A 13,677-nucleotide genomic window follows, 5' to 3' on the forward strand; every position below is an offset into this window, starting at 1 on the left:
AACGTTACATTACATTACATTCCTCTAAATGCCGACGTCTCGTATAACTTACAAGAGAGCAGCATAAATAATTATACAAATATGTACATTTTACTGGTGTATTTCTGTGCGTATGCCGGCTGATACACGAATTCGTCAGCTGTAATAAGCGTACGTATTTCCAAACTTTACCACACAGCCATGTTCGTCATTTCTTATATTCGTTAATTGAATAAAATCACTAATAAATTGACTGCTATACAAAAGAATGTGTCAGAAAAACATCCAGGAATTGTAATACATGTGTGTGTGTATATATATATATATATATATATATATATATATATATATATAAATTTTAATGCAGACTCCAAGGTCTATGTATATGAAACATCTATATATTAAATTTCACATTTATAATAGTGATACTGAATTAGTAACTGCCACCAAACAGAAAGACAAACAGGCTTGCATATTCCACGTGGCTATCATGCATGGTCTCACTAGTAGAGAGAAAAGACGTATATTTGCCGAAGATATTTTATTACACGAAACCCCAGGATCATAATCAGCGCTAAAGTAACTGCCACTTTAAAATATCGCACGGCCACCATATTGGTAATGCTGATTGGGAGTCAATCATAATAAGATCCATTAAAATCTATGAAAGGTTAAACATTTCCTTTACTTCAATAAAAAGAAAGCTGATAAATCACAAAACGTTCACAGCTTGAAAAAATAGTCGTAAACACAGTTGTTTATCATCACACGTTCTTAAATTTCCGTCAATTAAAGTTTGCGTATTAAGAGAGAAATCTGTTGTAGAACGTAATTATAACCCAAAGGCATACTACGGCTGTTCCTGATCGGTGGGTAGTTTGGGTTAAATGTACAGGCTATCTCCCCCTCCCTATATACACAACAATTATAAACGAATACAACAATTCCAAAAGCAACAATGTATATATACACAACAATGCCGAATACGACAATGCCAAATACAACAATGTCTATAAACGATTACAATTCCAAACCCAATAATGTTAATAAACAGACAACTAAACTGTTTATTGACATTGTTATGCTGCTCTCACCGCAACACGTCACAATATATATATATATATATATATATATATATATATATATATATATATACATTCAATGAACGAAATAAAGACATTTAATACACCAAACCATTACATAAATCAACACTGTCACTTAGTAAATTAGCGAATCTGGTGTAGGTGTTCAAAATGGCCACCGTTAGCTTCGTGGCACAGATGACAGCGGTACTCAACAGAGTAACAACTAACTATGCATCCTATCCATCGATAGTAAAAAGTGTTTTCAACACAGGACCTGACATCACGATCAGAACGTATCGAATATGAAGGAAAACATGGGAGGATACTGAAATGAGTCTTACAAAAGGTGGACTGGATTCAGCTGGCTCAGGATAAGGTTCAATGGCGGGCTCTTGAGAACACGCTAATGAACCTTCTGATTCCACAAAAGTTTCCTGATGAGCTCTGCTCCATCGAGAGAGTTATCCGCCTATGGAATCAATCCAGAAACCTTATAACAAAGTATATTAACCGCTAGGCTGAATCACTACGAACACCTGTTGTGTCCAATTGCAGGTAATCAGCACTGAGATCACGCTAATGATTGACAAATATGGTACAGAAATGAACTGCTATCTGTGCCATGACTAATTACTGTCACAACTGCGTAATATGACTTCGGGTTAGAGTAGGGGGTGGGGGGTGGGATGAAGAGAAACTATTTATTGCTCAGTTTAAACAACTACAATGTTTTATAATGCTTCGGCTATGCATGCCTGCAAATTCCACATTAATAGACCGGACAATGGTTTGATCCGACAAACTTATTACGAACAATACATTCCTGGAATACATCATTCCGCAGGAATTTCCAACCACGTTTATCAAAAGTAATTAAATTTTTTCATACTATCAGCGTGCAAGACCCAGCATGAAGGTTAATAAACAATACCAATTAAGGCAATTCCACAAAGTTCAGTGTATGTAAAGGGAAAATCACAGTATATGCCGCTATGAAAACATTATCGTAATTATATTCATGACACTACAATGCTTATCCTAAGAGCACAGCCAATACTTGAGATTCGGGTTCTCACGGAGACGAGTATGAAGATGGTCTGCTAGGTTGTTTCACCATCAGGTCTGATAGACGTCTACCAACGTTTCCCAGGAGCTTGCTTCTTCCATCGCCACTCATTACCCTGAAAATGGAAGCAGCAAACACTTCCGAAACGTCGGTAAACTTCTACCATACAACACGGCGCAATAACACAGAAGACATCCATTAACACAGACACTAATCTTCTCTACTATAAAAATTTGTGATTTCGTCGTCGTCAAAAAATTACGTCATCAACAATAGCACCTTATATTTGTTTATACACGGCATTGTTGTGGAACACAACAATGCCCAGTACAACACAACAATGCCGAGTAAACAAATAACGCTTCACTACCGAGCCAGTCGCATTATCACTGCTCCAGAAGAAGCACGTGGAATCGCATTATTGATAATTTTCTGACAGTTGTCCTAAAATATCAGAAAAGTGAAAAAAGAACTTATCAACTATTTGAAGTACCACATCCTACAACAGCAACAAGGTAAAGTGATACTAATAATACTACTCATATATACTCGATATATTACGATTACGAAAACTATTATGATCGATTTTAAGACGAAGATTTGCAAGGGTGGGGTTGGACGTAAAAATTTGACTGAACAAGAACTGTTGACCTCTGAACAGCGACGTAAAGAACTACAACATCAGACATTTAAGAAATAAAGAAAAGCGAAAGAAGATTTACATTGATAAACGAGACCATATTAACGACACATGTAGAAAAACAGACGAAGATTTGCAAGGATGAGATTGGACGTAGAAAGTTGACTGACCAAGAACAGTTGGCCTCTGAATAGCGACGTAAAGAACTAAAACAACAGACCTATTTAAGAAATAAAGAAAAGCGAAAGGAGATTTACATTGATAAACGCAGAAAAACTTATTCAACAAGAACAGAAGAGCAGAAGAAAACAAACGAAGACTTGCAAGGGTGGGTTTGGAAGTATATAGTTGACTGAACAAGAACTGTTGGTCTCTGAACAGCGACGTAAAGAACTACAACATCAGACATATTTAAGAAATAAAGAAAAGCGAAGTAATACTTACATTGATAAACGTTGAAAAACTTATTCAATAAGAAGCGAAGGGAAAAAAAGCAGACGAAGATTTGTAAGGGTGGGGTTGGACGTAGATAGATGACTGACCAAGAAAATTGGCCTCTGAACAGCGATGTAAAGAACTAAAACATCAGACGTACTTAACAAATAAAGAAAGCGAAGGGAGACCTATAGTGATAAACGCAGGAAAACGTATTTAACAAGAACACAAGAACAAAAAATCAGACGAAGATTTGAAAGGGTGGGGTTGGACGTAGATAGTTAACTGACCAAGAACTGTTGACCTCTGAACAGCGACGAAAAGAACTAAAACATCGGAACTATTTAACAAATAAAGAAAAGCTAAGGAAGACATACATTGATAAACGTAGAAAAACTTATTCACCAGGAGTAGAAGAGAAAAAACGAAGATATGTATGGATTGGGTTAGACGTAAAAAGTTGGCTGACCAAGATCAGTTGGCCTGTGAACAGCGAGGTAAAGAACTAAAACATCAGAACTATTTAACAAATGAAGGAAAGCGAAGTAAGACTTACATTGATAAAAGTAGAAAAACGTATTCAACAAAAACAGAAGGGAAAGAAATCAGACGAAAATTTGCAAGGGTGGGGTTGGACGAAGAAAGTTGACTGACCAAGAACAGTTGGCCTCTGAACAACGACGTAAAGAAGTAAAAAATCAGATTAGAGAAACTGATCCGAAAAAGACACAAAATTAACACCCCGAAGGTGGATAGTTTAGTGTCTTACTCAAGATTTTAAAATGCATTCAACCCCCCGAAGGGGGAGTTAGTCAAGTGTTTTAACCCGCCCATTGGGGGTGAGAGTTAGTTTAGTTTCTTACTCAAGGGTTAAAACACTTGAATGAGACATAAACTAACCCTTCCGAAGGGGGGTTAGTTTTGCGTGTTACTTAAGATTTCAAAAAGAAATGGTCAATTGTTTTAACCCTCAATTCGTGGCGGTTAGTTTAGTTTCTTACACAAGGTTGGTGGCGTTTTACAAACTTGACCAACCCTCCCTAGGAGCTCCGAAAGGAGCGCCCTGCTCTAGTCTACTATAAAAATGTGTGATTGTTGTGGAACACAACAATGCCGAGTAAACAAATAACGCTTCACAACAAAGAAATCAAAAACTATCAAGCCAGTCGCATTATCACTGTTCCAGAAGCAGCACATCGCATTCTTGAATATTGACTGACAGTCGACCTAAAACATCAGAAAAGTGAAAGAAGACGTTATCAAGTATTTGAAGTACCAACTCCAACAACTTCAACAAGGTAAAGTGATACTAATAATACTACTCATATATACTCGATATATTACGATTACGGAAACTATTATGAAAACTGACTTTATGATCGATTTTAAGACGAAGATTTGCAAGGGTTTGGCTGGATGTAAAACGTTGACTGAACAAGAACTGTTTGGGGGGGGGGGGGGGTTAGTTTTGTTTCTTACTCAAGAGTTAAAACACTTGAATGAGACACTAAACTAACCCCCCCGAAGGGGAGGTTACTTTAGTGTCTTACAAAAGATTTTAAAACGCAACCAACCCCACACTTTACCACCCCCGCGAAAGGGGGTTGGTCAAGTGTTTTAACCCTGCATTCCGGGGGGTTAGTTTAGTTTCTTACACAAGGTTGGTTGCGTTTTACAAACTTGACCAAACCCCTCCCGAGGCGCTCTGAAAGGAGCGCTCTTCTCTAGTTGTTTAAAAATTTAGGAACGGAAAATTCTTAACAATCGTTAACGGTGCTCTTCTGGGTTGTAACGCCGTATGGACTTGTAAACAGAAACACAACGCCTCCATCTCCAGGGTTACATGTTCACAAGACCAACATCGACGTCTTGACCGCATAAGTCATTTTAATACAGAATGTCGTACTTTAAAAATTTTTGCTATCATGCATCACACTAAATACAAGTAGTAGGTACAAACAATTAATGAAGAGGATGGCATACATTTAATATGCTTGGAAAATGTACACATGGTACGTATATGGAGAGAAAAATGTCGAAAACATTTTCGTATTTCCATTCCACATTAATAATATAAAAAACAATGGAATCCATTCACCCGGTCCAGAGGCATAACCGAGATAGAGCGAATCAGATAATGTGAGACGATAAACACGGTAAAACCTTAATGTATATGCTGCAGTATTTATTTTGAGGATGGCAGTCTTCTGGGTTGTTGCGCTGTGTAGTCTGGTCGATGTTTGCCAACGTTTCAGAGGTCATACTGCCTCCATCATCAGGGCGATGAGTATGAAGATTTCTGTCTTCTGGGTTGTTGCGCTGTGTAGTCTGGTCGATGTTAACCAACGTTTTTCAGGTCATACTGCCTCCGTCATCAGGGCGATTCATCTGAAACGTTGTAAACATCTACCACACTACACATCTCAACAACCCAGAAGACAGAAATCTTGATACTCACCGCTGTGAAACATCAAATCATACGAGGCTCGTCCACAAAGTAAGTTTCCCTGGGGCCGTTTACAGAAACAAAACACAATTTCATGGACATATTTATTGCAACAGATACAGCAAGTGTCCAGCTATTTTTCAACATATTCGCCACCGGAATTGAGACATTTGTCATACCGTGGGACCAACTTTTGAATACCTGTGTCGTAGAAGTCTGCCGCCTGGGATTGGAGCCACTGTGTGACAACCATCTCCGCCTCTCTGTCATTCTCAAAACGCTGACGCTGACCGGACAGGAATTTCTTGAGGTGTAGGAAAAGATGGAAATCACTGGGAGCGAGGTCCTGGCTGTAGGGTGAATGATTAAACACCTCCCAGCTGAACTCCTGTAGGAGACTTGCTGTCCGTCGAGCCGTGTGCGGCCTAGCATTATCACTGACCGCACTTCACAGTCGGCGGGAGCTGGAATAAGAACCTCCATCTTCATCAGCTGCAACGATGCTACTGTGAGAACGCGGGAAGTACCGTTAGTGCATACGCCATGCTACGTCATTGCTCTATCACGTACGCACAGTCGCTTCGCGCAATATAAGGTTTGCTAGCTGTGGGACGAGTGGGAAACTTACTTTGTGGACGCGCCTCGTACATGGACAAAGATAACACAGAATACAGCAAACGTCTGGATAAAGATTTTGAATGACTAAATTGCTTCATACGTGACAAGAATAAGAATAAACTGAAGAAATTCCAGTAATGTTACATTTTTATCGCATCTCTGAAATCCACATGCTGATAACTTATGCTTACACTTTACTGCAGAAATGAAAAGCACGGAGTCGGAATACTAGCAGCAAAGAACAATTTCTCTGTGGACCAAATAACTGATGAATGCAATTTTTCAGGTCGTGAGCTTACAGTTCCGAGAGCACTCAGAATTCAGTTCCATATAGAGGCGAGTGGTTAGCTACACGCTCTGCGCAATTTACCCGGGATAGGGTCGTCAAAAGGATTCTTGAAGATTTGCCATTGACCGAGTGGTGTCTGCACTGTTCGTGGCCTCCCTGACCATAGATCACTTAGAAGGCTGTTATATATCAGTTCCACTCACGAACAAAAGGATCAACCAAAATGTTTTATTTTGTGTATGGTGTGTTGTTTTGTTGTGTCTTACGTTCTGTTTTGTGTCATGTTGATTTGTTCTGGCCCATTGTTTTGTTGTATCGCGATGTTCTGTTGTGTCTTATTGATTTATTCTGGCCCATTGTTTTTGTTGTGTCTTATGTTTTCTGTGTCTTATTGATTTGTTCTGGCTCATTGTTTTGCTGTATCGCAACGTTCTGTTTCTTATTGTTTTTGTTGTGTCTTATGTTTTATCTGTCTCATTGTTCTGTTGAGTCTTATAGTTTTGTGTCTTATCGTAGGACCACTGTCACCGGGTAAAAACCCATTTGCAGTGAAATAAATAATAATTCAATTCAATTCCTTCAATTCAATTCAATTCTTTATTATTTGTGTGCTGTATCAACAGCCTGATGGCCAATTACAGATACAGCACAAAAATAAACTCACAAACACAATAAAACATAAAAGGTAAAACAAGCAATATATAAAATACATTGATACGGGGAAAAAAATTACACAAAAAATTATATACTAACTATATTAGGATATTTGTAAAAATAACATGAATCAATTAAGTAAATTATACTATTATAAAATGTGAAGAAGTGTGACAATTTTCGTCTCGAATATGTCCAAATCCCTGCAGATGACATTAGCAGCTGATGTGCATCTAGCAGAAGGACTGTTATTGATCAAAGGGCTAAAACTGAACATAGAAAAATCTCTCAGATTCCGAGCAGGGATGCGGAGACCGACAGCTTCCAGAAGGGAAGGACAGCATTTAAAACCGCGGTAAACCTGTGCAAGGAACAGTGCATCACTGCAATGCCTTCTCTTACGCAGGGTATGGAGTTTTAAATACTCTAAAGCATCAGCGTAGCTGTAATGCACTTGGGGAAGGAAACGATAGTAGCAAAGGGCTGCAAACTTCTGCTGAATACGTTCCAGTTTGTTGGCAACAGTAGTCGTAATAGAATTCCAAACGACCGAGGGGTACTCAAGCTTGGATCTAACTAAGGTTACATATAACATATACAGGCAATCGAGAGAAGCGAACGAAAAGGTTAATGTGCGAACAAGACCCAGCAACTTAATACAATGTGAAAATATGTGGTCAACATGGTTGTGAAATCGGAGCTTGGAGTCGATAAATATTCCCAGGTCTTTAATGGTATCGGTACGTGTTATGGAGGACTGAAAAAGTTTGTAATCAAAGATCAAAGTAGTGGTTTTCCTGGAGAAGGAAATTACTGTAGTTTTACTGATATTGAGTTTCATGAAGTTAGCAGTCAATGTCAGTTTGAAGTTCATTGCAGTCGTTGGGAGATTTAATGGCATGAAAAATTTTGATATCATCAGCAAAAGGAAGGCATTTAGAATGATTAATTACTTGGCATATATCATCAATAAACAAATTGAAAAGTAGAGGACCCAAAACAGATCCCTGTGGAACACCAGAGAGGACCACAAAAGGAGACGAAAGAGTTCCAGAAACGCGAACCTGGGATTGTCTGTTGGTTAAGTAACTACGAAACCAGTTTACATAACCATCAGAGAGCCCAAAAGCACTGAGATTCTTGAGTAGAAGAGTATGAGGAACAAGATCAAATGCACTGCTAAGATCAAAGTAAACAGCATCAGCTTGACCCTGGGAGCCAACTATTGGATTAATAAAATCTAGATAGGTTACGAGATTAGTAACTGTAATAATAATAATAATAATAATAATAATAATAATAATCTGAAGTTTTTGGCTGCTTGTGGACCAATTAAACAATTCATAATAATAATAATACACGTTGACAATCGATAACTCAGTCACAGAATTTCCAGACATTTATAGACAGCCGAAGTTACATAACCGTTAGGTCTTATCCAGAATACGTTTATTCCAATTAATCTCACAGAAAGGAATTCTAGAATTTCATCAACCTAAGAGCATACATACCAACAAAATCAAGTATATGATCATTACCAAGGGGAGAGCAGTTCAAGATGATGGTGTTTACGTCAATGGAAAAGCACTGGAGAGAGTATGAAAGCAAAATATCTAAGATGTGACATTAATAAAATGTGGGATCCTTACGTTGAAAACAAAATTGGCATTGAACGAGCTCGGGCAACATTTATACGAATGAAGAAAATACTCTCTAGTCACGACCTAAACTTGGGGCTCCAAATTTGTATGGTGCGATGTTATGTATTCACAGTTCTACTGTACGGAATGGAGGCTTGGACCGTTATTGAGGCGATGTTTAAACGTCTAGAGGCATTCGAGATGTGGGTATATAAGAGTATACTCAAAATTAAATGGACTGATAGAATAAGTAACGAAGAAATACTTATGAAAATGAATACAAGAACAGAAATTGTAAAAGCCATCAGACAGATGGAGTATTTTGGTCATATTATGTGACATCCAGAAAAATGCGAAATTCTACAACTTATTATGCAAGGAAAAATATCCAACAAACGAAGCCACGGGAAAAGAAGAATATCCTGGCTGAAGAATTTAAGGCAATCAATGGTTTGGACAGTCCACAGTACAACTTTTCCGTGCAGCTGTAAATAAAATCATAATCACCAACATGATAGCCGACAAAATCGCCAACGACCAATAACGGTGAAGAAGAAGAAGAAGAGCATATAACTTAGCATCGTATTGTGGTTCATGACTAAGTACCGATATACTCCACGTGTGTACGACGGAGTAAGAGATCAGTTTTTTAACCTAAGAATAAATTGCCTATTACGCAAAGAGTGCAATTAAAATATTCATTGTAAAATAACTGTATCCCGTTCTATATTGACGGAATCTATCCCAGATCATAAAACAGCAACCTAATCACCATTTTTCACTTAAATAACACCGGTATGCGAGTACAACTGGAGGAAAAACTTATATTTGTCGTTTTAATTTTTACGTTCTCCGAAAGGACACGAAATGAAATCGTAATTCGATCTTCTCTTAATATTTCATAATGGATACCATTTAGATTTCTAGTTGCTTTCCCCACGCACTTGAAGATTTTCAACATTTGGAAATATTTTCAGTTATCTTCATGATGTTGGATACTCGCAATGAATCACAGATATAAAACGTTATCAGTATGAAATGACGGAAGCATTTGATTCAAGTTGTGTTATTCCAAGTACTTACATCAGGCTGACCTACGGTCTCCATTGTTACTTACCTGAAAAAAAGAAACAAATATTCATTACTAATACATTAATGGCAGCGGGGTAGGGAGATATGTGATTGAGGACGGGACAGGGGTCAACCCGCGAACCGGAAGTGTTTCTGGAGCCCGCGTACATTTTTTCTGATGTTTCATTCTTTACCTGACATCAGAAAACAAGGTTTTCTACTGTTACCAGTATTTGCTAGTAAACCTTACTTTCTCTCTCTCTCTCTGAGAAACTGTTCAGCTCAAATGAAGGATGGAAAATCAAGAACTAGGAATTGACAGCCCTTATGATAAAACACTTGACGTTACGCATGCGAATGGCAGCAGAATTTAAACCTGTTACTGAGAAACTACTCAGGAGAAAGCAGCGTCAAAGCATGTTACTAATGACGAATTTTGTTAAAGAAAATCACAGCGTAGAGGTCGGGCGAGTAGTAGTGGCACCTAAATGCGCGATGTGTAAGCCGAGAGAGGGGAGTTCAGTAGTAGTGGGGGTCGCACAGCCTCAGCTGCGGTGACGCACCGAACTAAACACAGCTAGAGCTACAAACCAACTGAAGCCGACACCCCTCTGGCGCGTGCTTCGGACGGGTCCATCTCATATGACCAAAATCAGTCCTTTGCGCATGTGACACCACTTCTCGCTCGACCTCTCTTTAAACAAGTCAAACTGCTTGGAATAGTAAGTTGGTTGCATTCTTAACGGACTGCCTTGAGATTTTAATGTATTGTTCTCATTCATTGCCTTGTGGCCTATGAGTTGGTATGCAATGGTAGATGAAACAATAAGTCAGAAAAATATTAAGAACACCTGAATTCTAATCCGTCTAATCTATGGTTCTGATTCGAAATTATTCCTGGGAGCTCTATCAAAAAAGTCAGTCCTGCGTCACGTTTGGCATTGCATTTTATATGCTTATCTTGCACACAGCAAGGTAAACATATAGTCACTTGTACAAATCAACCTTTGTTGTTAAGCATATTTCATCTCTAAATCAACTCGACGGGTTTAGGTAATCATTTAAGTATTTCGCTAAAAAAAAAGGTCGGGAAAATTTCATTCAGCACAATAAAATACTTGTTTTACGTTAAAATCAAAATGAACTCCATATTCCTCAAATACACAAAAACAGTAGATGGTACGAATCACAGACAGATTTTTACCAAACTTCGTAAAATTCGTAGACACATATGAGTATTGTAATGCACTCTCAGTGTTGTTTAGGTTCTACAACTAAGATTTCAATTTTCAAAGCAAGTGTGTAACTTTTACCACATCAACAAATCATGTTACTTATCACTACAGCCTTTCAATCAGGCCAAAATATACGAAGTCAGCCATTTTGTTTTGCTTTTATGTATCTTTACGCTGGAACAGTGACTCATTCTTTATGGCAAATACCAGAAAGAATTTACAAGATTTCACGTTTGTCTTAATTTACCACAAATTTTAAGAACATGCGAGTCTGATATCCAGACTCTATAAATACGTAGGGCGTTTCTACATTGTATATCCTGAAAATGTAATCTTGGTTGTGACAGCGTATCTCTTTAGGTGCCATTTATTACGACGCATGACGATCGTGTGCTGTCTTGGTGTTTGCAATGCATTCTTAATTAAACAAGCTAGGAAAGTATAATCTGTACCGGAATACATATATTATCCCCCCCCCCCCGCGTTCTTCTCAACGTGTATAAAGAGATACTGAATCATCCTTGTTCGATGGCTTCCACTTTAGACTCAATGTCTACCTCACGACTTTCATCGTTCGTCACGTTATCACCACTCGTACGATATTCATAAGCACGATTTTGAGGTCGTACAGAACAGCACAACCTTCACATAAAATTTCAAACGAATCCGACCATTGGCAGTATTGTATCGACCGGACAGACACGAAAAGCCGAACATGAGTTCTCGCTATGGACTTCGTGCAAAGAACGCAAAAGATTGGGTGCATGACGGCCATCGCCGGTACATAAACTCTGCTTTCGATTACACAAAGGCAAGCTGTTTTTAACTGCAACTTTATAAAATGGTGAGAACCTCTTTCTAAGACAATCACTACGTTTCCTCGTTCCAAAAACCGTGAAAAGCTGTCTTCTGCAGCTTAGTTTGACTGTGGACGTGCAGCCCTCAGCTTCGCCTGCTCAAGGGAAGACCTACCAAAAGCTACGGGAATGCCGGTACAGCCATTACCTATCCTTAATGGGTCACGCAGTCATCTCCGACATGCAGAAGTTCAGTTCAATTCAATTCAATTCAATTAATTTATTTACGTGTTTGCCAACAGCAAGAAGCCATTAACAGGCAAACACTCATAATACATACAATAATAGTGAAATAATAATGAATAATATTACACAAACGGATTAACTAAACTTACACATGTACAGTATTAAATGTAAATGCCAAGTACAGGCAAACCCAAAATAGAAACAATATTAACACAGAGCAAAAAATGAAGAAATGGAAATAAAAACAAATAATCCACCTAGGGAACACTAATATAATTGTAAAACGTTAAAGAAATATAAAAAAACAGATAACGAAGCTAGATCATCTACCAAGACAACCTATCTAGATCATTTCCCTTGTTCAGAACGTGCGCTCAAGGGAGACAATGTTTATGCTGAATATGTCCAAAAAATTACATACGTCATTTGCAGCGATGACGCACCTGGATGAAAGACTATGTCTTAGCGCACTGCTCACACTAAAAGTAGAAAATTCTCTTATTTGCCTCGCCGGCACACGTAAACCAACAGTGTCCATAATGGAATGGCAATTTATTTTGCCCTTAAATACATTAATAAGAAATAACGCATTGAGATGTCGTCGTCTGGAATAAAGTGTTCTAAAATTTAAAGTAGTTAAAATCAATTCGTATTTACGTGTAATATTAAACTGAAAAAACCGGTAATTGCACAAACTGGCAAACTTACTTTGGATATTTTCTAATTTATTAGAATCTGTCTGTGTAAGATTATTCCAAACGACCGAGGCATACTCAAGCTTTGACCTAATTAAAGCATTATATAAAACAACAAGGCTGTCTAAAGAGGAAAAATTATAAGTAATAAAACGAATAAGCCCTAAGGTCCAGTTGAATTCTAAATTGATGTCCTCAAAATTCAACCACACGACTTCTTCGTTACACCCCGTTTTACCAAAGATTGCCGATTTCGTTTCAAGGGCGCTCACGAACCATCGTATGATGATTCTACAGGGGAGCAGAGACGGCAAGGGAGACGCTGCATGTTTACTTACGTCACCAGGGAAGTCTGTTAGTTCGCCACTGACAATCCTTGCTCAAAACAGGATATAAATGGCGCAAGTGGAAGACAATAGGAGACGATGGAGTTAGAAAGCGAAAAAAGTTTTCTCACAGTTCACGAAGTAAACATGAAAGTTTTACGTCGAGCCCCTTAATTACTTACACGTCAAATTACTACAGAAGTGTTGCAACACTAATAAATAAGCATTCATACAACAAACCAAATGGCTAATTCGTTGGATTTATATACGAAGGTAGAGGACAATTTCTGTAACGTTACTATCTTGAGGTATTTCGTAAAAGACCTCAGTGTCATCAGGCGGATTCTGTGACAGCACATTCAGAAGAGGCAGACTGCCATCTTTACTGTTTGTCCGAGTGGAGAACTGTCTCCACCTTTAAACAGAAGAACCATTCTGCACAGCCGCAGAGCCGC

At 38.3% G+C, this 13,677-nt stretch overlaps 1 protein-coding gene and 1 long non-coding RNA gene across 24 annotated transcripts in view; one reads left to right on the top strand and one right to left on the bottom strand.

The window, feature by feature from the left end:
• The window catches only part of LOC110831748 (CUGBP Elav-like family member 1), a 1,322,428-nt gene that overhangs the window by 133,067 nt on the left and 1,175,684 nt on the right, over nt 1–13,677 (bottom strand). The window lies entirely within an intron of this gene.
• LOC110831751 (uncharacterized) lies at nt 2,466–7,132 on the top strand. Its single transcript, XR_015535931.1, has 3 exons — nt 2,466–2,645; nt 4,392–4,503; nt 6,556–7,132. It is a non-coding gene; the product is annotated as an uncharacterized LOC110831751 (long non-coding RNA).

This window comes from Zootermopsis nevadensis, unplaced genomic scaffold (genome assembly GCF_977971745.1).
Source record: "Zootermopsis nevadensis isolate Lab colony 2312 unplaced genomic scaffold, Znev_1.0 Znev_ptg000020l, whole genome shotgun sequence".
Lineage (NCBI taxonomy): Eukaryota > Metazoa > Arthropoda > Insecta > Blattodea > Termopsidae > Zootermopsis > Zootermopsis nevadensis.